Source organism: Harpegnathos saltator, unplaced genomic scaffold (genome assembly GCF_003227715.2).
Source record: "Harpegnathos saltator strain DR-91 unplaced genomic scaffold, Hsal_v8.6 scaffold538, whole genome shotgun sequence".
In the NCBI taxonomy this organism is placed as follows: domain Eukaryota; kingdom Metazoa; phylum Arthropoda; class Insecta; order Hymenoptera; family Formicidae; genus Harpegnathos; species Harpegnathos saltator.
The window spans coordinates 334,357-361,641 of record NW_020230358.1 but is presented as its reverse complement, the minus strand read 5'-3'; the positions used below and the strand labels follow the sequence as shown (position 1 = coordinate 361,641).

Below are 27,285 nucleotides of genomic sequence, written 5' to 3'. Positions count from 1 at the left end.
GGACTTTGACGCTTCGGTGTCTCATCGTCGTTGTCACTATCCCAAAATATAAGAACCTCTTTCGCCGATAAAATAGATCAATTTTCCAATAGAGCGAGAGTCGCCAAATGAATTACGGCCGTACGAGAATTTTCCAATTTGTTCGCTGATATCTAATTCCACTTGCAGCCCGTTTTTATTCGAGCGTGATATTCCCGCGCGTATTTCACTTCGTGTGGGATGTCGTGAAAATCCTTTTCAAACGAATTAATCCTTTATAGAGCCAAAAACGGTTGGATTATTTGGAAAAAAGTAATTAACATGAATTGTATCACGGAAAAGTAAAATATAATTTTCTCCTTTCTCTCTCTCTTTCTCTCTCTCTCTCTCTCTCTCTCTCTCTCTCTCTCTCTCTCTCTCTCTTTCATTCTAATTTCTCAACAAAAGAAAAAAAGAGAAGGATATTCGTTACCTTTCGTTATATCTTTTTTAAACGATAAAATGTTATATAGTTGTCCATACAAAACCGACATATGGGCATCGTTGCAATGTCAGATACAGATGAAGGATAATTTTGAATAACAAGTTTTTCGAGTCACTTTCAAATGAAGAGCCACCATTTTTCGGACATAAACTACTGCTGTGACGTGTAACACCGACATTTCTCATCCGCGCTACAAGTTTCCGCCAAAAAATGACACTTCTCTTCGCGAGACTCATGTGGGAGATATTGTTATTCAAAATCGCCCCAAAACCCCCGTCCCTCGTCAACCTATCTATCTACCTTACGAGGGATCGATATAATTATCACAACGATATTACATCACGGTGACAGCTAAGATTTTACGGTTAAACGACCTCATCTTCCTTAATAACTTTAACTTGCTTTTTCAACGATCCTACGTCCGTTTTATCTCTCGCAAAGCCCACGTAACAACAAAATTGAAATTTGTAACGCGACAAGCTTCCCACGAGCTAATTGCGAACGCTTTCTCTCTCTCTCTCTCTCTCTTTCTATTCCCAGTGGAATATCGATAATTGATCATACCAAAGTAACCGTATGCAATCATATCCGCGCGTAGCACCGGCAGTGATGCGAATTTCCTCGCGAATCGAGGGATCCAGCAACGATCGGAACGACGCATCCGAATATCTGCGTCGACGTGCTCCATCAGCGGCTGCTGCATTTGTAAACGACCGCGTCGCGACCGGGCCGCGTATCGCGCGCGGCCGAACGGATGCCTGCGCTTCTCACGAGATTACCCGTCGATAGTAGCGTATCGGTATCGGGGTCATTCCGTCTTCGTCATCGGTCGCGAATCCGCCTATATATATGTGCGTTTTTGCGCGCGTCTGTGCCTGCTAGTCGAGTCGAAATGGCAGTACACATTGACGACAACGGTCTGCTATGACTGTACCAAGCTGTGTCGAGTTCGAATCAATAACGAATCTCTCTCTCTCTCTCTCTCTCTCTCTCTCTCTCTCTCTCTCTCTCTCTCTCTTACTCTCCCTCTATCCTACTTTCATCCCCCGGCTCACGCCCCCGCCCTCGTCCTACCACTCTTTCTGCGATCGTGGGTCGTCGAGGTTCGAGGACGAGAAAAGAGAGAGGGAAAGAATGAGAGGCAGAGAAAAAAAAGAAAACAAAGTGTTCGATGGTAGCGCAGTAGAGCCGTAAGGGTTCGATTGTAAATATCTGCTTGCGCAGAATGAACGAACGGCTGCATCGCCGGTCCGATAAGTTCGCCCGCTCGCTACGTTTTTGCAGCCGCGCCCGGGTAATGCGACGCGGACCGCATTACTGCACCGGCGCCGGAAATCGACGTCCTTTCGGCATGTCACGACCCGCCGGCTCGATTTCCGATTCGCCGTCCGGCCTTGCGGTCTTTCCACCATCGTCCCTCGCCCCCGCGCTGTTCTTTTTTCGCGACGCGAAAGTACGGAAAACGCCCGATGATCATCGCGTGACGTTATCGATGATATCTGCGAACCATAACGTCACAATAACATCCCGCGGGATGGTGTGCAATGTAACGTTAATCCGAAATCATCCTGGCCTCGGTGGAGAAAGAAAAAGCCATTGGAACAATTAAGCCGATATCGATGTATCATCATCATCGTCGTCGTCAACGTCGTTGGAAAAAATAGTGCCCGCGGGGCTGAACATTTCCGTGACTTCGTCACATTTCACCCAGTTTCGCGAGTCGACTTATACTGTATTAAAACTGAGTTTTCACGAGGGTAGATATCGCGCACGAAAAATCTGCTCGAAATTTAGGACGACTCGGGTAGTAATCAGGCAGTAAGCGCAACAGTATGCATACCATAATACTGTAATACCGTAATACCGATCGAAGCAATAAGAGAGTTAGAGAGAGAGAGAGAGAGAGAGAGAGAGAGAGAGAGAGAGAGAGAGAGGCTCGAGCGACGCATCGGAAAAGTGCGCTTTCTCCAAAGGGATGCCATCTTCTTTCGCAATACAGCAAGATACAAAGCGACGGCGCGCTCGCCCGCTCCAAGAGAGCAAGGAACGAAAGGCTCTCGCGAGGCCACGGCTCGTTGGAGAGCATTAAAGAGTTATATGACCCGCGCGCGTGAGGGGATCCCCACGATGCGCCGCTGATAAATTTACAACGCCACGTACCGCTGCTTGTAACGGCCAATTCCATTCCTCCGGCCGAGGTCGGATGGACTCTCGACAAGAAGTAGGGAAAGCCAGGACTCGATCAGCCGATCGAGGCAGCGGCGGCGGCGGAGGCGGCGTCGGGAGTTGCCGGGCAGGGTTGTTTAAAAAGAAGAAAAAGGTATCCGCAAGCGCGGGCACGACCCTTTTCTTTTCCTCTAGGATAATTTCGCGCGAAGGAAGGAGAAGGAGAGAGAAAGAAAAGGAGAGAAGCATCTCGTTAAAGGACATTTTGTTTATTACGTTAATACAGCTAAATATCAAACGGAAGCGGGAGAGAATATATATTTGTCTCTTTGCAAATGAAAACATTACGACTCGGTGAAAGAAGAAAGAAATAAAAATACTCCGCGTCAACACTCTCTTGCCGCTTTTTGCGCGAATTTATCCCCAAGCGAACACGCGCTGCGTAGATATACCTTTTTCACTATCAACTGTAAAAGTTACACGAGATGATACATAAATGCACGCGTGTGTGTGCGCGCGCGCTTGTGTGTACACGAGATTATTTTTCTCGCGCAAAAATATAAATCTGTAGCGTAATTTTCTATTTTATCACGCGAAAGAAAGGGACATGGGGAAAATGCGTCCTTGTGTTTTCCGCGAAAGGAGGCGATTAAAAAAGAATTGAAAAATTAATAATGTCCTTTGTAAGCGATGTGCGTGGCGCGTTATACCGTCTGTAGTATCGTTACCGCGGTACCATCCTGCACATCCGTTGTCCTCGTCTCTCGTCCATTATATTGTGCTCGGTTTTTATTTATTATTTGCATCGTCGGCGCGACACCTGCGACCTACGTGTATGTGCAGGTTCAAAGAGTAACTTTCAATTCTCTCGGACGTGCCGGAAATCGGAGCTAGTGCATCAAAGCGGATCTGTGTAACCTTTAGCGACACTCCCACCTCGATATAAACATTCTCAGTTAAGATCGATAATCAGATACACCGCCGAGAGAAAGAGAGAGAGAGAGAGGGAGAGAGAGAGAGAGGGGGGAGGGAGGGGAAAAATATAGAAAAAGCGTGGGAAAATGGTGGAAAAATCGTTGGACGTTTAAATTCCTACCGCGTACGCTGCAACTGCCATGTAACGCGAGGACGAGACATGGCGCAATACGATTCATATAATTTGATCAAGTGGTAATGCGACATATAGTATAACATTCACATGTAATGCTGCACGATGCGATACGGCACGGAGCTTGTGCTGCAAAAGAACGATACGTGAAGGACGATGCAGCAGAATGGAAAAAAAAGAAATTGGATACAAAGACAAAGGCCTGCCTCTCTCTCTCTCTCTCTCTCTCTCTCCTCTCTCTCTCTCTCTCTCTCTCTCTCTCTCTCTCTCTCTCTTCTCTTGAAAAGCCGTAACTCGGAAACTTCATTTTACGGCATCGAAAAGATTTATATGCCCTTCTTTTATTTTGTTAGAATTATAGCGCGTGTGTTACGGTACGTAATATCCGTGGTGTTACAGTGTCGTAACAGATAAATCATTTTTATCTCGGTAAGCAGCGGGGGGACGCATATACTTCACGCGCTGTATTGTCGCGCAGTTTCAGTCCTCGTATTCCATATCCCGCGGATGATGATCGCGCAAGATACTCGGGGGCGCATCGGGTTAATAAACAAAGTCACTTACGAGACGAGCGAGCGAGCAAGCGATTTCTCTCGCACGGCTGAAAAAGAGCCCAGCCTGCTCCCTTCGCGCCTCCTTGGCTCGGAAAATGAGTTTTCGAGTTCGCGCGGTGGACCAGAAACGAGCGGAATAAAGTTCCCGTCCGTGGATACGGCGAAGTTATAGCGATTTCGCCTCCCGGCAAACTTACAAATTGAAATAGCCCGAGATTTGATACCCACGAGTTTGCCGCGAATAGACTAACGGCGAGATGCCGTCGATTTTCAAAATCGCGTTCTCTCGTGGGCTCTCGCGAATATCTCGAAGATTCGGAGTCGAACGCGGATCCCCGATATCCGAATCAGAATCTTCCCTGTGTGTCAGTTCTGCGGACGTTGTCGAGAATTTGGAGGTCAACGAGGAGAATCTCGAGATATAACACTGTAGAGACTGCTGTCCCGTCATGAAACTCCACGAGACTCCACATTTTTTCTCGTTTCTTTCGAATTTTTAAATTCCGTCAAAATTTTTTACGACAGTGGCAAATAAAAATGAAAAGAATTCGAGTAAGTTACACAAATTGATAAATCGCTCGCTGGGGTTAAGAATAAACATTAAATTAAGCAGACAGGCTGTTGGGCCTTCATCACCTCCTTTCATTATACCTATCATTATACCTCGAGATTCCTCGGGGCTCATCGAGTTTGGCAGAATTTACGAGGCTAAAATCTAAATTTCGAGTCGGACGTATTTCCGCGCTCTCGGACGAGAAAAAGCTGCTTGCTAAATCAGTAATCAGGTAAGCATGAAGTTTGCTGGAAATTCGAAGAGTGATTAAGGGCGCGAATGGAAAAAAGCACCAGCGAACGACAGATCTCGAGTTGCGATCTCAGCGCGAGCTCGCGCTTCGAACGCTCTGTGCTGGATAAATATTCATGGGATTAGAAAGCCGGCGATGGAATTCAAAACTGAAAATATTTGTCGCGCGCCGCTGACTTTGCATATTCTTACTGCGTTAGATACAAGTCGTCCGTGCACGGCTGACCTCACTATCTTCGCCCGACGAACGGAAGAATTCCAAAATCCCGAAGGATTTTTCACGGTGCTTCGTCTAGAATCATGATACCATCTCGTCCAGCGAGATTTAAAGCTCGGCGTTAATTTTCTTAGTCCTCTCTCAAGCTTCGCATTTCTTATCTGATGCTCGTTCGTCTCCGTCCTTTCTACCTCCCCGTCTCGCCCGTTCTGTATCTCTCCCTCCTCCCTCCCTCTCTCTCTCTCTCTCTCTCTCTCTCTCTCTCTCTCTCTCTCTCGGCGCATTTGCGTTTATTGCGCCGCGAAAACTTGCACACGGGAGAGACACTGCATGCACTCTTTGTACACGCAGCGTATATAATCAGTGCAGATTGTAGCGAGCCCCAACGGCAACGGGTAACTAGCGGTTGGCGAGGTGTTACTCGCGAAAGTTCGCGAAATATTCTTGCTTGAGGAAAAGTCGAGACTCTCGACAACTCCGTTCCTGCTCTCTTCAACCGCGCTTTCTCTCTCTCTCTCTCTCTCTCTCTCTCTCTCTCTCTCTCTCTCTCTCTCTCTCTCTCTCTCTCTCTCTCCCTCTCTCTCTTCTACCCCTCGCGCGGTGCCGTCAAGCTCTGGGCAATTTCTTTTTTTCCTTGACTCTGTCAAGATGCGAGGAAAGCCGAAAGAATTTTCTCTTCGTCGTTCCGTCATTCCGTCGCGCCTCACGCTGCTGTGTTTCCACGAGCGCGCCACGCAATCACGCGCTCCGCAATAATTAAAAACGTTTCATGCCCTCGACCGCGATTCATTTCGGGATGTCTCCGCGAGAGCGCGAAATTGCAAGATTAATAACGCTCTTGTTCATCCATGTACGGTTCGGGTCTTTCGGAATCGGCTCTTCGCGCGCGAGATGAAGCTCGCGACCTCGGAGAGATAAGACGCGCTTTAATAATGAGGGAAATTCACTTTTCCACCAAGTACCGGTCGTTCCTCCGATGACTCTCGCAGTCTGCAAGTGCGGCGGAGAAGAGAGAGAGAAATATATAAATAGAAAGGTGCGAGAGAAAAAGAGAGCGCGCGACCATTCCTCCCGTTCTCTAATATACGTATTTCCATTACGTGTAAATTTCAAAGCCTGAAATATGCATGCACGAACTAATACGGTATGCCGGCTCCGCGTGGCCATCCAAATCCGACCTGCGCGTAGTGGTTATCTACGTAATACATATATGCAAATTTAATTCGAGGATAAATCATAATGAAACTTTAATTCGTTATTTCACGGGATATTTGGCGGGGACGGCGACCCCGAGAACGATACATCGGAGCGAGACTTCTCAGTGAATTGGAGCGCTCCGACGACGCGGCGTGATATTAAACACATACGGACGATGTATTTTATACGCGAATCTCTTCAATTTGCAACGGCGTTATCCCCGAGCATCGGCGAATTTCTACGTACAGGATCCGATGGTTCCGCCGCCACCGCTGCAGCCGCTACCGGCTTCATCCTTCGGTATCGCTAGAAACGATTAACGTGCCTGAGGGGATTCGGGATGTAATAAATTGCATCACGCCAGATGGTTACAGAAGCGTATTTCGATACAGCAGGGTAGCGCTCATAATCTGCATCTACATTCCGAGGCGATCTCGCAGCGAGATCGATGGACGCGTATCGATCAGAGTATCTAGAGTATCTGTCGAACGCTATCGATCGAAAAATCGAATGAGGAGAAGAAGACGCAGACGCGGAGAATTGTGGGGAACACCTCGTGGAGAAAAGTCCACTTCGGTAAACCCGCGAAATACTTCCGGCAGAAGGAGGCGAACGCGACGAGAGCGTGGCCTCGTTTCCCGCTTCTTTCTCCTCTTTTCCGACGCACGAAAACATATCGGAGAAATTGAGCGCACCCCGCGACGACTTTCACGATCAGAATTGGCATCGCTGCGAATTCGCCTTGTATTTTCCTCGCGAGTGTTATCTCGACCCGAGTACGTCTCGCGTCAATGCACCGTTCGCGGAACACTAACTGATAAAACAACTAATTTAGCGAGAGAGCGGGAAGCCCTTGCAAACTTCTTGCGTCCAGATATTCAATTTCAACGGGCGTCTCGCGTATCCGGTGCTTTCCTCGTCCTCTTTCTCCCCTTGTTCCTCTATCCCTGTTCACTGCCCCTTCACCTCTGTCTCTCTCTCTCTCTCCCTCCCTCAGTCAAGCTACTCTTCACTCGTTGGACAAAGTAAATTCCGCCCTGCAATTAAAAAGCCTGCAGCCACAGTTACGACTTAATGCAATCCGGTTCTTTGTTAGACGACTCGGCGCAATCGTAATTTACGTTTCCTCGGTAAATAAGAGGTTTAGATGTACAACCTGCCGTGCGCCCGTTAATCGTTCGTGCTGATTCCGAAGACGGCGCCAGAGAGGAAGGAATGGAAGAAATGGAAGGGTGGCTTGGACAGGTACGAATTTATTGGTGGTGCGGGACGACGATGTCACTTCGTAAGACGATTAAAAGGATCGGGCGCGCACGTCGCGGAAATATTTCTCGCGCGTATTATCCGTCGTCGCGTCCGCCGCGTCTTCATCGCCGGGTTTCCCCGGCGCTGACGAGACGGCGCGGACGAAACCCGAACGATTTGTTTCCCGGTGTATCACAATCGAAGATGGATCGTGCGAAACAACCGCGCCACAATGAACAATCGCCGAAGATTGTAAAGAGGATAGGAGAGGAGAGGAGGAAACTCGCTCCTCTCGACGCTTCTTTCGCAGGAGAACGACGAGCGACGGAAACGCGAGCGCGCGCCAGAGAATTGAACAAATAAGGATATTGTTCCTGAGGAAACGTGAGGATCGCGGCTAAACGTCAGCCTGCACCTCGTGAAATCTCCGTGCGATCATTTATCTTGCTGCAGGGCGCGAGATCGATGTTTAATAATCGAATGTTCAGCGGCTTTCGGGAAAGAAACGGCGATTTACGAGATGCCACCGGCTGCATTCTGCATACGACGATTCGACGCCGAATCGATCTCCCACCGGCAAGATTTATGGGGGAATGGCTCGTTGAATGGCGTCGTTATGAGAGATATGAATCAAAATTATTTTCTAACGGCACGCTGCGTCACGCTGACGGCGTTCGCAGCGAAAAGTGATTTTTTCGGTCTCGACAGATTTTTCCCCGTTTCCATCCACGCGGCTCCTGCCTCGCGTCTCGGCTCCGCCGCGTCGTCATGCGCTCTCCGCATACGAACGGGTAAGCGCCGTGTAAGCGGTGTAAATTTTCAGCCGATGTTCAATTCTGCCTTTATACACGAAAGTAGCACGTCAAGTATCTGCCCTCGTGACGTGAAAACGCGTTAAGGCTCCGCCGTAGGCAACGAGACACACGCGCCGCATTGGAATGAGTTTCTTGAATTTTTTTGCGCCTCCGGGCTTCGCGCCACGATAACGGCGATAATATGGAGAAACGAGAGCGTTAGCCACGGAGGCCGCGGTAAGCCGCGTTGCACATCTCAAATGAGAAAGAGGAGAAGGAAAACTCCTAGTCGTTTTGCGCGTGTTCCAAGAAAGCTGCACTTCGCACGGCAAGCTTCGCTTAGCGCGAGGCATTTTTCCATTTTCTATGCGAAATCCGTCTATCTTCTCTCCGTTCGCTTTAATATCTTCGCTAATTCCTCCCCACTCCTTTCCTTCCGCTCCTCTTATCGCATTTATCTCGTATTTAATTTCATCGTGTCTCGCCGGTGGTGGTGGGTCAGAGACGAGAGATTCGCATTTAAAATATTGCGATTATCACGTCGCTCGCGAAATTATTTATTTCAGCCCGGAAATACGATTGTCGGCAATACCCTGCGTCCGACGCGATATAATAGGTTTAACAGCTTCATTTCTCGCGCGCGACAAAATCGGGGGAGGGGGATTTAGAAACAGCAAAATTAACAAAACTCTGAATCATTTTGTCCGGCATTTGCGTGAACCCATTCCGAAGTCGTCTCACTCAAATTTCCCACGTTCATTCTTCGTGTCCTCCGTTGCATTTCAATTCGGCTGTAGCCCTGTAGATTTCTCCTCACGAGATGCATTTTTGTTGTCGCGCACTACGCCACGCGAAGACGCCACTCGTCGTCTGGAAAAAAGCGCGCCACGCGCACGTACGACGCGTGTATATGCGGAAAAGCGAGACGATAAGAGGCCGCGCCTTAAAAGTATAAAAGCCGAGGGATGAAGAACACGCATGAGATCGCGATATTCTTAAAAACCAAGCACATCGATTGCCGTTTCGTTGGCGCGGCGGCCAATGCAACGTTCGCCTAACGCACGTGAAACATTAATTTCTATTGATGGAGCCGCTTTTACCGCCGTTCACTTTAATCGAGAGGGCGAGAGGACGGGCAAAGGGCCGGGGATGGCAGTGACATACGAGCGGGAGGGCGAGAGGATATTCATACTCGCGTTCGCGTGTATATGTATATGTACACGCGCGGTCTCGAATTTCGAAACACCGTGACGGGTAAGTCTGAAGAGAAAGCGAGAGAGGGAGTAGAGTAGAGTAAAGTAGAGTAGAGTAGAATCGAGTAGAGTGACAACTGCAGCCGTGACTGAGGGCGACGAGAAGGCGAGCTAAGGGCGAGAAAGGGTGGCGCAATCACGCCGCGAAGTTTCCAAAATAGCCCGACGCGCCCGGCCATTTCATTCATACTGGATTGGGGCAACGCGCAATTGCATTGAATAATAAACTTCACCGCTCCGTTATCGACCGGAAGCCCCTCGTCGTCATTCGCGTGTATCTATGGCTTTGCTGTGTGTGTGTGTGTGTGTGTATGTGTGTGTGGACGCGCAACACGTGCACACGCGCGCGGGCTGGTGTGTAAAAATTATTTTTAATTAATAATTGAACGGCAATTTGCTATAATTCGATAATCTCTTTGCCGCTTGCACGGAAAATTGCACCATTAAACGCGCTACGTGCGTACCGGGTTCGTTTCAGCCACTTGTGACGCACGTGGCCGCGAGCGGATTTTTCGGTGGGTTCGTGCTTAACAACACGCACGTGTCGCGTCCGTTAGTCGCTGCTAGGAATAATGACACATGGAGTGTGTTTATTTTATTTAAAAAAGCATACTTCGCACGGAGTTCATACTCCGTCGTAGCAGAGTATAAATCACGAAATATTATCGCAATTTTTCCTCCCCGACGGCGCGTCACATTTTGTATCAAATCTGATTAATTACAAGTGGATCTTAGATAAAAATTAATTAATCTACCGCATTATATTTCTAAGTGGCCGCTCATCAAGCTGTTGCTGCTTTGTGATTCATTACGGTGAATTGAGATAATCCCCTTTCTCATCCTTCAACTTTTCCGGCAGAATTTTCCAGACAATCATTCGAAACCGCGGTCGTGCGATCGTCGTTCGGCGTCGCGACCCCAGACGGCAAAATTTCCATTCGATACACGAACGGAACTTCGTGAATTTATGCGGATAGAGGAGCGCAGGGCGTCCGTGCACGCGCGCGGAAAAATATTATCCGCCGATGGGGATACACGCACACATAGCGCTAATCCATTTCCGACTGTTGCCGTTATACTACCGGCCGTTATACGGCATGCGCTCTGACTTTTTTTTCTCCCCCCTTCTCTTTCTCTCCTTTTGCTTTACTATTCCGCCTGCACACGATTTTCGATTGCATTTTCAACTACGACAAGACCTACATGTACAGCAGAAAGGCAGTGCCGGTAACTGGAGCGAAACAACCGCCCTCTTCCTCCTCCCCACACTCGATCGGAAACGAGTTAATCGCCGCTGCAAGATTCGCCCTCCCAACTGCCGCGTGCGCGCGGCCGTTCGCATCGATCTAGATGTGTCGCGGTAATCGAATTCGCGGAGATCGGGGAAAGGGGCAGCGAAGCGTGGACGAAGAGGGCAAGAGGACGAGGGAGGAATGCGCGCTTTTATCCCGGCGATTCCGGCCGCCGATCCGACCCTGTTCCGGCTCGCGCCTCCTCGTTCTCGTACTGCAAATATAATTTTCCCTGCTCCCGCGAGTCTGAGATCGATATACAACCACGCCTCACCAAGGCAACCATACGAGCAACTTCACTTCACTCTCCACTCCTGTGTTCCCAACCATCAACCTCGCGCTCTCCCACCGCACTCGGCTGTCCACGCCACCGTCACCGTCGCCACCGCCACCTCCTCCTCCTCCTCCGCCTCCTCCTCCTCCTCCGCCTCCTCCTCCTCCTCCTCCTCTCCTCCTCCTCCTCCTCCTCCTCCTCCTCCTCCTCCACCACCACCGCCGACGCTACCGACGCTGCCACCCCCGGAGTATGTTTCTCGCGCCACCCTCTCTGTCTTTTTCGCCCGACGACTCTCGCGAAAACGTATTTTCCCTCCTTCGTGAGCGTGCGAGCCGCGCGAGCGGCACGTGCCGACGTTATAGAGTGTAAATTACCGGCAAAGTACGCGCGAGAGACAGAGGCGCGCTGGACGGTTATCGTGGAGAAGCATCGTCTGACGATGCGCCGTCGGACGAAGATTATTCAAGATAAGAGATGGATCTAACGAGAAAAGAGGGTTGAACGTCGTTTCACCTATCCTCTTCTCCCCCTTACTCTTTGTCGAAATTGCACGCGAACGGCACGCGATTATATACGATTACACGGTACGACGCCTCGAAACGAGCATCTCGACGGGGTTGATCGCGAGCCGGAGTTACGTGTGAATTAGCGGGGAAGATGCGACTAATTTATACGCGCAGCACTGTACAGTGTATTGTTACAAGCGGAGAATCCAGCGCGAGATCTCTCCACCCCCTTTAATTCGATAGAACAAACAAGACTGTGATCCCTCCCCCCCCTCTCTCTCTCTCTCTCTCTTTCTCTCTCTCTCTCCCGCTTTGCGTCAATTACACCCATAATTGTAAACTAATTTGTCTTTTTTTATTCGCCCACTCGCACAGATTAACAACAATGAGGAACGGCATTAGACGGGAATCGTTTTATCGTGTCGTTCGCGCGGGGCTCGGAAGCGAATCCGCTGGCAAGAGACACGAGCGAAATTGCGAGAACCGGAAAGGAAATTTGAAATTGAGAAACTTCCATCGCCTAACTCTATTCCCTCTCTGAACTGGTAACGGTATTCCGGCTCACGGCGCGAACCAACACGCGGGACAGACCATGGGACACGGTCTGAGAATTGTCAACGCGGAACACAATGGCCTTCCATGAGCGGACAGAGAACCAGCAGCAGCAGCAGCAGCAGCAGCAGCAGCAGCAGGACTGACGCAGGAACCGCGTCAACCGAGCGAGGAAAAGCGAGCGAGGGTACGACGAGACGACGAGGATACTTTTCTTCGTCAAGGAGAGAGAATCCTCGCCGTTCTCGCGTCGATAATTACGCAATAAAAGAGCGATATTACGCGCGCTTTCTCCGAGTGTCCTAGTTCTGGCGTATGCGGCGAGAATACGCGCGCGTATATGTCCGCCGAGAGGGGCAGGAAGGCTGTATCGGATTATCGATCGCGTACATTTTTTTTTCACCCGCATAAATGATTGATCGTTGCTTAAACGCTAAGGTGTAGAAAGTCGACTGTCGAGGCTAAAAAGGAGACGCGCGCACGACTCGCGGATTAAACCGACGTGACGGTTCCGACTTCGATGACGCTCCAATTTCGCGAAGCGCAACGTTTATTCGAAACGAGCGTCCACATGTGCGCTCGTGAATTTAATTCGAATCGACTAATCGATTAATTGTTGTATTCACTTGGGTGGGAGGAGAGAGAGAGAGAGAGAGAGAGAGGGAAAGTTGCAATTATACGTTCGTTTGTCATGTGTCGCGATTAAATTGAAATTCTAGAAATCGCGCGCTTACATATATATAGCACGTACGTATCGCAGATTCGAGACGCAAATTAAATGTTTCCCATCGGATTATCAAATTTGATTTATTTCCAAGACATGTCAGACAACGGAACTGCGCGGTGCCGATGCAATATTCATTTGTTTCAATTTATGTCAAATTGAATCGTCTCTCCTCGGCCCGCAGGCTGGTCCGGTCGCGTTTCGCGGACGTTATCATTACACAGCGCATAACTTATATCATTTGCGCGCACGGCGAACGCCTGCATTGTTCTCGGGAATTTCTCTCGTGGTATCACGCAGCCATCCCTTTATTCCTCCCGCCTCTACGGGGACTGAGTGAAAACACGCGGTACGATCATCTCGAGTCGCCCGTTCTATCGATAACGACTGCGAATGTTAGGTCTTGCATAATTCATTACCGACGCTCACGTCGGTTTGAGCGACGATACGTAACGCACGCGGTATTCATCGTCTCGCCCTCGCGAAATGGCGCGCAAGCCGTAATCCGGCTTAGAGGGTTGTTTAATGTATTCCCCGGAATAAGACACTCGGGTCCGCGCGTGAATCATGATGCGTAAATCAAGAGGACGATGAAAATCGTCCGATAAAAGTGCCTTCACTTCAGAGAGCCCGTCTGCGCCGTCGTGATCCTCCATGATAAAAAAAAAATATCACCTCGGTCCTGTACACGCTGAGGAAAAAATATCCTCGGCTCCATACGCGAAAAGATATCGTGTAACTCTCACATCTGTGCAGTAAGCTGCTGTAAATTAAATTTCAGCAGCCGAGAGAGAGAGAGAGAGAGAGAGAGAGAGAGAGAGAGAGAAAAGCATTCGCTTCGCTTTATCGTCCTTCAAATCGATTCGCATGAAAGAAGGAAAAGATTATTTCACAGAAGAGAGACCGACTCTCCCTCATGCGATATCCGGCTTCTCTTTCTCTGCCTGTCCACCCAGCGTTACGTAGTGTGTGTATTCCGCCTGTATCGAGACAAGAGGCTCTCTATCGCGGTGCTTTAAAAACCGCCCGGTAACATCCTGACGACGAGGAGGCGCGTCAGCGTAATAAGAGCGTTCGCCAACTACCCCGTAGAGTGGCGTAATCTCGATCGTAAATCCGCGCTGGCCGTTTCGCCGATGATAACCGCGAGATCGCCGTTCAGAATTCCGGTATATCATGGCGAGATAAGAGTATACAGGGGTGATTTAAGTCTCGCTCTCGGCCGCGACGCGCTGCGATCTAAATCGCCAGGGTTGCGCGAGTTCACTCGTCAATAAGGGTGGCTCACGACGATCGCCGTGAGGAAAGCAGTGGCGCATATGTATCGCGTTGATGCAAACCATCGGGAGGACCGCGACGACCATGATGCGTAACGCGCAGTGCTTCACACAGAGGAATGTAATCTGGACGAAAATACGGTTCTCGCGTACACGCATCTTCCGGCCTGTCGAGGGCTCTCGCGACCTGATCATAATTGTGAAATTGTGGAAGCAGCCGCGCGCGCTATGCTGATATTACGCTCTCGAACGCTCCGGCAATTTCGCGTATGTGTGCGCGGGCGAAACAATGTGTGCGTCCGAACAACAACGACGACGGGGACGATGACGCGCGGCCTTCATCGTGCAGCGGCACGCGATCGATCGGCCGCTGATTTTTTCCCAAATACGTAGGATTGATCGCTCCGATGGGGAGCGTCGGGGCGGAAAATATCGGCCGAGGGGAACGTAATGGACCGAGGCTGATCTTATTTTAAACTTCTTCCATTGCGCGAATTCCGTGCGACCGAAAGTCCAATTTCTGTTCGCTTTTGCAACTTCGTCTCTTTCTCCTTCTTTTTCTCTCTTTCTCTCTCTCTCTCTCTCTCTCTCTCTCTCTCTCCCTCTCTCTTTACCTACTCTCCTTCTTACCCCTCTCGCTCACTTCTTCCCGGACCGCCGCCGTCTTTCACCGAGCTTTTAATCCCGACTTCATGTGCATTAATCATTTAACCGTTGAGTGCATGGCTTAATGTATAAGATGATTGAATTTTGCCGCATATAGGCAGCGCGCTGCGATATTCTTCGTCGAAAACTGAAGCGACTTTTGCTAAAGAAAAATTTCATCCGACGGCATTTCTCCCGCAGAAACTTCTACAGCGTCAAGTATCCCAGTGTTTACACTCGCAAGTGAAAATTCCGCCGGGGTGAAAGCTCGTCCCGAAATAACCAAAAAGCACTCCCCATCTTATCCCGAGGTACGCTCTTGCGTACCTCTACCGTAAGACACGCGTGATTCACGAGACTCCGGTTTGGCTGAACGTAAAGTTACGAATGCCGTTATTTTTGCTGCCGCGCGACTACGACGACGGTAAAATATGCATGGTCGCAAACTGAGCGAGTTCACACGACTCGCAATTGGAATCTTTTTACAGAAATTGGTAGCCGTTGCATGTATAAGGGACGCACGTTTGCGAGACGTTGATTCCTTTGCTACATTACGAAAGATTGATCAACGACCAAACGGAGGACGAGAAAGAAAGACAGAGAGAGGCAGAGAAAGAGAGCGAAGGAGGAGGAGGGAGAGAGAAAGAGAGAAAGCATATTGCGACGAATATCGATCCACGAGGGGTGAAGCGAAGTGTAACGACACAAGCCATCAAGTATCGGAGAGTACGCGACGAGACCTGACCGACTTTGCACCTCGTTAAAATTGCATTAGATAGACACGTTGGAAAAAGATGTCGCGCGCCTCAGACCGTTGTCTGAGGAATACGTTAAAAAATGTAAGCAGGCTGCTAGATAATCGCGACGCCGCCTGGATTACGTCTTTAAGACTGATCCAACGAGAGTTTAGCCACGGGAGCGAAATCGCTTGTGCCTCGCTTTTCCCGTCCTCGTTGCTCTCGTCGTCATCGTCGTCGTCGCCGTCGCCATCGCCGTCGCCGTCGCCGTCGCCGTCGCCGTCGCCGTCGCCGTCGCCGTCGTCGTCGTCGTCGTCGTCGTCGGTAGCGCGCGGGAGCGGTGAGACAATGAAGGCGTTGTTTGCTCACTGAATTATGCAGCGTCATATTCCCGCTCGAAAGAAAGAGGGAAGTTAACCCGGTCATTAAAAGTCACCGCGGTTGTGTACTCCGAGAGCGAGAGCCGAGAGAGGCGCGAGCGTCTCGCCGTTGGAAAGGTACGCCCGGCCCGACGAATGCCAGTACTTAACGTCCGCTTTCCCGTCGAGCTATTCCCGCGAGCACGGCGTTCTGTCGGCGTGTCGAGAGTGCGAAGTGCAGTCGCGAACAATGAGCGAATAATAATCGAACGGGTGCTGTACACTCGCGCTCATATGAGGCCGTCGAATTAAAATTGCCCCGTCTCGCGGGATAAAAGCGCTCGCGAATATTCGACAACGTGCTATATCGCGAGCGAATTAACCCGTCGCCGTTCTGCCGCTGCTGGCGTTGGTAATGCTGCTGCTGGTTCACGGTATCTCTGACGCATCAAGCTGATGCAATTGAGGCGTGAAACTCGGCGAATATAAATTCGATATATCATGCACAAGCGCGGTCGGCTAAGCTTTATTACTCGATAGCTAGGAATAATTAAACTGTTGTTCTGCGCGGCGGTATCAGACCACGCATTATGAATTGATTAACGTTATTTAACGATGCCTTCTCCAGGCGTATTACGCGAGGAAAATAAATACCGGACTCGATTACACGCACATAGATTCGCAATTTCGCTCGCGGTGCACCCCGACGAGTCTGACACGAATGCCCTCACCGCTGCGTCGGGCTTCGCATTTTTTCTCGACGCTGATATCTGCCTCTTGGCTCGTGTTTCGCGCGCTTCTTTCACTCGCGATTCTCATCGAACAAGGAGAAACTCGCCGAGACGCGCGGCTGAAAAGTATGAAAAAGCACGACGAGCTGGTAGCTCGCCGAAACAATCGACTAAATCTGAACGAGAACATACCTGCACTCCCACTCCTGTTAGGCCTGATTCCGCCTCTCACGTTCGTAGACAGCATCCGTGGCGAGGAGCGGGTGGATCTCGCGTTATCCGAGCGATATGCATTGTTAAGGGACGGCCTCTTTTTTCTGACGTGGCACATTTGATTATCGTAGCACGTACTTGCTCTGTCAGTTACACGCCGCACACGCGATCGGAACGTTTTTCCAAAAATATGCCGATACGAGGCACGCGCGAGCCGATGACTTTCCTCGAGCTTTCTGTCGTCGCGAGAGAAACACTCGTTCGAGGTCGCGAGTTCGCGCGGCCGCACCGCGAACGTCGTCGTGTCCCTGCGATCGAAGCGAGAACGCGTCTCTGACGAAAGCGAAAACTGACGGGTCGTGAAACGACAATTAAGCGCTGCAGTCAAATCAGAGTAGATTTCAAGTCGTGAAAACACGGGAAACACATCCGAAATCTACTTCACGGAAACATGGAAGATTGTTTTCCAATTGACCATTTCAAATGAAGCAGTCGCAAGGGAAAGTTATATCAAGCTAGGAAAAGAAGAGCTGACAAGGAAGAACTGAGGGAAAGTACCCCTTTTAACTTTGTAGTTTCAAAGAAACTCTACGAGTCTTTCGCGAAAACATCGTAACACATTTGGCGCATAATACTAGAGCTCTCTCTCTCTCTCTCTCTCTCTCTCTTTCGGTGCAGATCGACTTTGTTTGGCGGGATCGAGTTGCCATGGAAAGTGGTCCTTCCACGTCGTGCCGGAGGGAACGTTTGCGAAGGGAGTAAACACATGTTCGACGCGGACGCACTGGAAAATCACGCTCGTAATGGATATAGGTAGCCAGTACGTGGTACGTATGTGGCGGACTGCATCTGCACGTACATCGTCCACACGAAAAACAAGTCCGCGAATGTCCCGGTTGCCGCGTGCTCGATAAATCAATTTTCGCGCTTCCTAAGCGCATCCCGACTGCACACGAAAATCCAACGAAATAACACTTATCGAAGATATCGGGAAGGCCGACGACTCGACAAGTTATCGCGCGAGATCCCCGGCATTAAGAACGCGCACACGTCACGTCTCCCCCTCAAAGTTTCCTCCACGAATGATTTACGAATGCTCTTCGCTAATTTTATAAAACGTATGCGGCACACGCAGCGAAACGCTGCGACGGGGAGAACCAAGCTGATTCGTCGTAAAAGCGTCGCATCACAAACGCGAAGTGAGAATCCTTCCGAAATGTAATTTATCAGCAATCCCCCGAGTACGCGCACGCTTGTGTAAAATTGATAAAGTTCCACAGCATCAATGAAGCAAGAGAGACATTCGTAAAGTATTTATCGCGTGTGTCTAAAGATCGCAATGTGCAAAAGTAGGGAAACAGCTTCGTAGATACGAATTTACAAATGCATGGCGAACTTCCAGAATTTCTGGAATTTCGTTTCTTTCTCTCTCTCTCTCTCTCTCTCTCTCTCTCTCTCTCTCTTTCTCTACAACTCGCTCGTTTGCTCGAGTAGCAGTTGACAAACCGTTTGAAATAACAGCCGGAAACAACCGATGATCTTAATCGTCGTAACGCGCGTTATATGCGGAATAAAGCACCGCTCTGCCAAATCAAAGATAGATACGTATGTACAATATAAGCGGCGAAGAATTTCCTGCATCATTACGTACGCCCGTTAAGGCGCTCCGTCACGCAGCCATAAAGCCTCGTAAAAGCTCGATTCTGCGTTACGTACGTGTGTAAGTATATATACTCACACGTACACTTGTCCAGGGGAATGATAGTGTACATTACAAGGATCGATCGAGCAACAAGTGAAGAAAGCAGAAGAATTTGTACGAGGTGTCGTTAATGGCGCGTCTATACATCACCCCACCTTAAGTTCGTCCCTAACTGCAGCGCGAGAAGAGCGTAGAAACACACACAGAGAGAGAGAGAGAGAGAGAGAGAGAGAGAGAGAGAGAGAGAGAGAAAGAGAGAGAGAGAGAGAGAAAGAGAGAGAGAAAGAGAGAGAGAAAGAGAGAGAGAGACAGTGTGTGATCCAAATATTTATAGTCCCCCTTTCCTCAAGGAGTGGCAGCTATTAGATTTCCTGCAGTCCAGTTCTCGTTAAAATACACCTCGCGCGCGCGCGGTCCCCGCGATAACCTTTTTAACGGGAAAATTAATTTCGGCGAATACGATTTCGCTCGGAATATTATTTCTCGCCGTTGGTTCCCAAAGCACACCGATGTAATTATGCGCTTTTATTATAGAAATTCCGATCGTTATAAACAGCAGTAGTAAACAGGAGAGAAAAGAAAGAGAGAGAAAGAGACAGAGAGGAGGGGAGTGAAAAGAAGGAGAAAGAGCGGTCCTGTCGACAATAGATATTACCTGTACCAATATATTTTCCGACGGCCGAGAAAGACCGTGCCGAGTGAAAGGACACCTTTTTCATGCCGTGAGAAAGAGCAAAAAGGAGATTATATTGATCCAAGTTACGAGCTACTCACTTCGACCCTACCTCGACTCATTCACGTAAGACTTGTAATTCACGTCGGCGAACATCGCGAATTACAAGTTATTGTTTGCCGAGCAGTTTCCGCCACCGTTGTTTTCGCGTGTTCGACGCACATCGAAATTAAGGAAATTTTAACGATCCTCCGGGAAGCCGCGCGCGGTACGTTTCGCACGAATTTCGACAGATTATTACATAACGCAATTAAATTAAGATCATCGGAGTAATATTAATTACCGTAATTAACATGCATGGTATTTCCACTATCCAACATCCGTGCCGATAATTATTAGATTATGCGGGGATTATTAGATTAACGGTTTCACGAGTTCGTCTCTGATGAGTTCTACAATTATATAATTCAGCCAATGCTTTCGTTAGGCGGAGTAGAAAAAGATATAAAGCGACGTAATATCTCGAAATGATGATGATAGGAGATAGCGAAGGATTCGTGAGAGACCAAATGACCGCGTTTGGCCGCTCGTTTATTTAAACACAGCGCGATTTCTTGCTACGCTCCTCTCGCAGCGTTATCTCTACTCGAATGATCTAATGAAAAGGGGGATACGGCGCGCTGCGTTTTGTCAGCCTAATTATTAAATAATTGCATTCGACGATAATGGAGCGGACGACACAATGGCTGCCTGTAATCGCTGAATCGTTATAGCGTACTGCCGCGGAGCAACGAGTTAATAAATTTCTTGCCGCGGTGTTGACGATGTCGAGGGAGAAACCGCGCGCGCGCGCGCGATTACCAAACCAATCGCTCGCGCGTGCCGCCTCGCCGATCGATGGATTTTCGACTAACATACGAGAATAGAACGCGTAAGTAAAGCAGACAACGAGAATAGAACGAGGCTGGGCACTTTATGCGGTATTTCGCATCCGCGATAAAACTGAAACCATCCGCGCCGCCGATGGCGCTGCCACAGCCGCCGGCGTAATGCAGTGACATTATTGATCTTTGTTTACGATGAAAGAGTAAGACCGCGAGTAAGGTGTGAAAAAGCGTCGATGCAGCGTCGAACGCGCGAGACGAGCGACGGCCTTGCCGCTTCGGGAATAGCCGGCGAAAGTATCGGTGGAAGCGCGTAAAAGGGAAATAAATGACAGGAGACGAAACGTTTCGCTCGAACGAAGAGCGTGACTCGCCACGGTGATTTATGATGTAATTGTATGTTTTATCCAGTGTAACAAAAATATATACGCTGGCATAACGACAATATATCTGGCATAACCAAAATGTACAATTCACACGTTGACACACGCGCTCTCGCGTGTGTCTTACTCTCGAGTACTCACGGGCACGCAATTTCCCGTGACTTTGAATCATCGAGTCATCGCGGCGTGCTCTGAAAAATTTGGCCAAACTGGTTCCGCTAGAAATTTCCAACGGACCCGTCGTTTGTTGTATCTCGTCCGTAATCATTTGTAATTAATGCGTTGCCATTTGCTTTAATGAAGATCCGCATAGCAAAAATGGCCAGTATAATGAGAATTTAACACGAACGCGCGCGCGCGCGGTTAACCAGCGTTTTTAAATATGCCTGGTAGAGAGACGTTAAGTGGTCGCGTTTTTAATGCATGCGCAACAGAGAGAGAGAGAGAGAGAGAGAGAGAGAGAGAAGGGGGGACGACAGAGAAGGGAAAGAAAGAGAAAGAGAAAATGTTGAGCATAGGTTAAGCGTGTCATCAAGTGGCGTTGCTTTCAAATTGCTCCTCTCTTGGCCTTGCGAGACTCGCGTTACCATTTTCCTGCCACCGTGTGTCTGCAACGACAAGTACACGCGCTCTAAACGGCCGCTAAAAAGTGCGACTGGCGAGAGGATTAATCGGCAATTTCTTTCACCAAAGTTTCGCCGGCAAATCGGCTTATAACTTGAGAGCCCGCCCGCCCGCCCGCGACTCTTTAACGACGAAGTCGTTAAAGCTCGCCCCTGAAAATGCGTACCTCGTCAAATTCCTCGCGAGCATCCGCTCCGCTTCCAACCCCCGCGTCGCACCCTCGCGCGCGACGAACCGACGCAGGGTCTTCGCTACTCGATCGATAGCGCGAAAATTAAGACCACCCCGCTAATTTGTCCTGCGAGGTGTATCGCGCATTAATCGAATTGAAAATTTCGTCTTTCCCGGTGATTACCTTCAATCCTTTCGTGAATATGTTGGTGATTGTGCGCGCATGCGAGTATCAAATTGATTGCATCGTAAATGTGTTACGCGGCACTTTGTTACAATTCGCGAGAGAAATGAAGAGAATGGGAGGAGAGAGGGAGAGAGAGAGAGAGAGAGAAAGAGAGAGAGAGAGAGAGAGAACAATCGACATACAACGTGGTTTTGTTCGACGCGCGAACGCTGCGCCCGATTCGTTGAAATTTGTCTCGCCTTTATCGAACGAACAAAGCGCAAAACGCGGTGGTGGCGACGGCCAGGTCGACTGCAAAGTACAAACTATCGGGGATGCCGATCTCCATTGTTGTAACCATACGACGCGCAGGCTTGGTTAACGATATTGACCTTCTTGCGAAACATTCGTTTTAGAACGAAACAATCACGTTGCAGTAAAACAAGCGATCTAACAATCTAATTGCCCGGATTTGATGGCGTCGTACACCTTCTCCCCTTCTTCTTTCTCATTCTCGCGCTCGATATTCTATTCAAACACAGGAACCGGTGGCAGCGTACGCTAAAAGCGTACGAGAGCTTTGAACCTCGAAAAACCCGGCTCGAAACAATTTCCTCGCTTCGTCGTCTTTTGAAATGCAAATCGACCAGCCGGATCGAGGGGGTGAGGAGGAGTTCCTCCGCCCTTAAAAGTGTCAATTACTCGTGATTTAATTCGCGACGATACGATTTGCGGTGTCTTAACATGTTTCAACTGAGAACGCTCGCGGGACCTCCTCTCATCGAGATGTATCCTACGAACAATCTCCTCTCTTTCTCTTAAACATCAAATACGCGGAAAGAAAGGAGTCGCGATAAAGGCCGTTTACTGAAGAGCAAATTGCAGAGAGAAGAGTCGCTGCCCATTCAGTAACTCCTCGCTCATATCAGCTTCTTCTTTAGAAAAATTATCCCGTATTACCTTTTTTCATTACTCGTAATCCCGCGGCAGCGTCCGGCGTGCGATTTAGCGGACGAGAAGGCGCGGATTTAGTAGCGGCGAAATTCCGAGCGCTTTGTGCTCGGCGAAAAATTTCTCGCGCATAATGCCTTTTTATATTGTATAATGTATCATCCAATAAAATCTCTCGATCGATCATTCGTCGGGATTGTTATTTCGAATATTCGCCATTATTGCTGACACTGTCGGAGCTTCATTATACGTAACATCGGTACTATACGCGCACAAAGCTATGCAAATATATATTTATGATAATCTTCTCATCTAATACAGTCTACCCGACGTATGATAAAGCCGCGTTTAATGTCGCTGCTTTCGCGAGACCCTCGTGAATATATTTATGCATTGTGTGGACGAGAGAAAAACCGACCGTTGTAACCGACTAATAATTCACTCGTGACTTTTCTCGCGCGCGCGTGTGCGCGTGAGAAATTTACTAATGTACATGTAACGGCGACGATGCATTAACCGCGTCGAGCTTTTCCGAAAGCTACGCGTATAATGCTGCACATTTCGTTGGAATCGCGCCGAATAGCATGAGTTTCGGATATCAGCCGAGTAACCCTCCATCGCGCGATATGGAAGATAAATCGCACGAGTCTGTGTTATTTCTCAACAAAATTTTGAAATATCGCGAGCAAACACGCTATCGCGGCGCGCGAGTCGATGATAATTTAGGTGTGGGAATGTGTGCGATCTAGTCCAATTCGTTATTGCGGCGGAGGAAACTCTTCGGCAACGTCAAGAAAGACGCCGATATCGCGGAGGACAATCACGATATAACCGAAATAATTTAATCGCGAAATTCAAGCAGCGACATCACTCGCTAAATTGCTTGATGAGACTTTACGACAGCCCATTATTAATACAACAAATCGTGACTTTATTGTTTCAGCGCGTTATATAGAAGAAACTATTTAACGTCAATCTGCCTATCACGTCGGCCGTCGGCGTCGGTGCCGCCTATTTGCCTATCAATTAAATTATTTTGCAAATCTCTGTAGTCTGAATTTTCTTCCCTATAACGTTATTTAGCACGACGTCAAAAATGGTGTAACGTTTGCTGTATATAACTCGGTTATCGATTCAACAATAAATTACTTTCTCCCACAGTACTTTATATCGTCGCAATCGCTCTGTGCTAGTTCCACCGTTTAAAACAAAATATCGCGGACGAGCGGGAGATTTATTCAAGTTTCGACGATATGGATCCGAAGATATACGTTGACGAGATGACGGCAGAACGTGAAATTCGAATTAAATGAAACGGCAAGAGCAGTCGATGTGAAAGAACGAATAATTTCAGCGGAATATTGATGAAAGTAATAGCAATATAGAGAATAATACGAAGAGGTCAGGAATAATATCTTTTGTTACTGTTATAAAAAAAAAAAAGAAAAAAGAAAGACTATATTGCGCGATATAACGGATATAAAAGGCGGCGAATTAGCATTCTATCCCTCCTCCTACTTCGCCCTTGCTACCGTTTCGTTATCATCGATATATACGCGCCGTGATACCACCGAACAAATTAATTTATAAACGGCGTGCTCCGATCACGTGCACCCGGTGGCGTTGATGGCGATAAATTTAGCCTCGCACGCGTACAACGAATTTTCGAGGGTTGCAGAGGCGGTTGCGCAGGTTTCTCCCTCTCTCTTGCACTTTTTCTCTTTCTCTTTTTGCCGACGATTTTTTGACGACGACGACGACGACGACGTCGACAGATCGGGTCAAGCGGTTAATTCGCGAAACATCAATGTAACGCCGTTATACCGCTACTTCGACCGACCACGAGCCGCGCCATTGAGGTCCCCGGAGCATGAATAATCCGCGCAGGGGTCTAGAATAATTTTACGTTGAATTCAAATCCAGGATCGATGAGGCCTACTCCCGCCGACGATCTAACCCAGTTTCGCGTTACGATAGGCGTGTGCAGCGCAAGTGTGTATGCCGCCGTTTCTCGCTCCGCCGTGCGCGGAGTAGAGTCGCGAGTCGATAAAAACGTAATTTTGCGCCACCGTTCTTTAGCGTACCCTCTACGCGGCCACGCGTGTGCGGGCTACCGATGACATAGTGCTGGTGAACCATCGATGCACCGATGACGCGGAAAACCCGAATGAATCGCGCAACATACCGCGAAAATGTAAACACGTTCTCGACTCTCCACTCCGAGAAAGGAGAGAGGGAGAGAGAGAGAGAGAGGAGAGGCCATCAATTTCGCCGATTGACCGCGGTGTTTCGCTGTGACTACCTACATTCGATTGTCGCGAATAACATTATATAACTAGAGAGAATAGTATAGTGTGTGTGTGTGTGTGTGTGTATATACTATATACATTATATCTATGTTTAATATGCATATAGATATTTCTGACGACGTGTGTGTGTGTGTGTGTGTGTATGTGTGTGACCGTCCATTCGTTTAATATTTCGTCACTGCGGTGTGTTATCGCGCCTGTGATTCGTGTCCCGGCGACTTTTGCCGTTTGTGAGTAATCTGAAGGAGATCTATCTGTTCCTGCGGTTTGTAGAACCCCACGGATAATGTGCGATTCGCGAAACTATAAGGCGACCTGCGACATTTCTCGTGGACGACAGCGAACACGCACCACGTGAAGAGGACTTTAAGGACAACATCGCGACGTCCTCGTCCTGATCGCCGACGCACTACCCTGCACGTTCACGCACTCACCTGCCCCGTATATGCCAGTAATAATCGTCTACCACACACCGTGCGAAATCGGCCTTAGGAGGCCGCGCGACGAAGAAACTGCGCGAGAGATTAACGAGCGCATCGCGTGAAAAAGCGCCGCTCTCCGAGAGCGTGCCGAGGCGCGTCGCGTGACCTCGCCGTCGCAGAAACGCGATCCCGACACGCGTTGCCCTGCTGGTAGCGCGGATTAATCGGGGGTGACACCTCTCCGTCAGCGTCTAATTGACGAAGAGGTCGACGAGAAGGCCCCCGCGTGCCGGCGACGGCGACAGACGCGCTCCGGCTGCATCGACGAGGACGCGAAGGGAACACGCGGAGAACGCACTGCTCACGATCGAACGCGCGAAATTGCGGAACCGGAGCAAAAGTACGCGGATGGAGAAAGAGAGAAATAGAGAGACGGAGACATATACACGGAGAGAGAGAGACAAAAGGGGGGGGGGGGAGAGGGGAGAGGAGAGAGAGAGAGAGAGAGAGAGAGAGAGAGAGAGAGAGAGAGAGAGAGAGAGAGAGAGAGAGAGAGAGAGAGAGAGAGAGGTGCACTAGTCGCGCGTGCGGTCTGACGCGAGATGCGTGCGTGCGTGCGTGCGTGCGTGCATGCGTGCGTGCGTGCGTGCGTGCGTGCATGCGTACGTACGTACGTACGCGAGCGCGCAAGGTGCGGGTCGCGAGCGCGTGTCCAAGCACCTGGAAATCCGCGACCTTCGACCGACGGAGGTTCGTCGAAGACTGGCCACCACAGGGTGGGTGGCTCTTTTTCAAAGGCGGCGTTTTCTCCACGGCGTCGGCGGCGGTGGAGGAGGCGGTAGAGGCGGCGGTGGCAGCGGTGGCGGCGACAGTGGCGAAGCTTCCGGATGAAGGTAACGGGCATGCGTGTGACGGATGGCACGACTACTGTGCACGAGTGTGCACAGGGTGTGCCGAGAGAAACGTGTGATCCGGAAACGATAGCTTGCGGTCGCTCGCTTTCCGCGTGTGTGTCCTACTCTCGACGCCGACGACCCTGCGGCAGCCGCCTCTCTCACACATTCTCTCTCTTTCTCTCTCTCTCTCTCTCTCTCTCTCTCTTGCTCTCTCGTCAGTGTGTGGTTTATGGTGATGGTGATATAGATTAAACTGCCTGGAGCTTTGATTCCCTTTGCTCTCTACCGGAGAGCAATCAGGGAATCGCATTTCGCTCTTGTTCAGAAGAAAAGGAGCCATATTTCGCTCTCGATGGGTTCCGTACATTCGAATAATCGCGGTACATAATGATAAATTTTGATTGATTGGTACTTTCAATCGTGTGTCTCGACGCTACCGCGAACCTCGGCCTTAATATGCTTTTGGCGATTGCGAGGGATACTTGTATTTAAAGAAGGTAAATTGCGCGTTCAGTTCAACTCTGCAAAAGGTCGGTTCGGTTAACCGCACTGCGGTAAAGCGAAGTTATTGGATCACCTTGTATATCGGGCGCGCCCGCGGTTCCTCCCCTATTTCCCACTTCAAACCCCTCATCGGCGTACAACTGACTCTTTTTTACTATCAGATGCCTTTCGACATTCGGCAAGACATATCCGTTCAGGCTTATTTTCCGGAGAGATATACATAAACTCGAGAGTTTTGCACATTTAAGCTTTTAAAACTCACTCACAAGCGAAAACATTCATAAACTTTCACATGATCTAATGTTTCGACAGAATATAAGAAAGATACGTAGCTATCGCCGCCGAAATAACGGCAATACTTTAGTGTTTTCAATAATTTCAAAAGAAAGGAAACTTTGGCAACAATTAAAGATATGTCAAATTATCAGCACTTAGCGATCCATTTATATCCTCATGCAGCAATAATATTTATAAAAGTGAAACGT

General features: G+C 49.1%; 1 protein-coding gene across 6 annotated transcripts in view; it reads right to left on the bottom strand.

Moving 5' to 3' along the window:
- Nucleotides 1-27,285, bottom strand: part of LOC105190328 (uncharacterized) — a 107,629-nt gene that overhangs the window by 78,733 nt on the left and 1,611 nt on the right. Inside the window, exon 1 of one of the 6 annotated variants that reach the window (XM_025303206.1) lies at nt 26,121-26,189. The exons of the other annotated variants lie outside the window; for them this stretch is intronic. The gene's annotated coding sequence lies outside the window, so the exon portion shown is untranslated. Of the gene's footprint in view, nt 1-26,120; nt 26,190-27,285 lie in introns of those variants that run through there. 6 annotated transcript variants of the gene reach the window in all.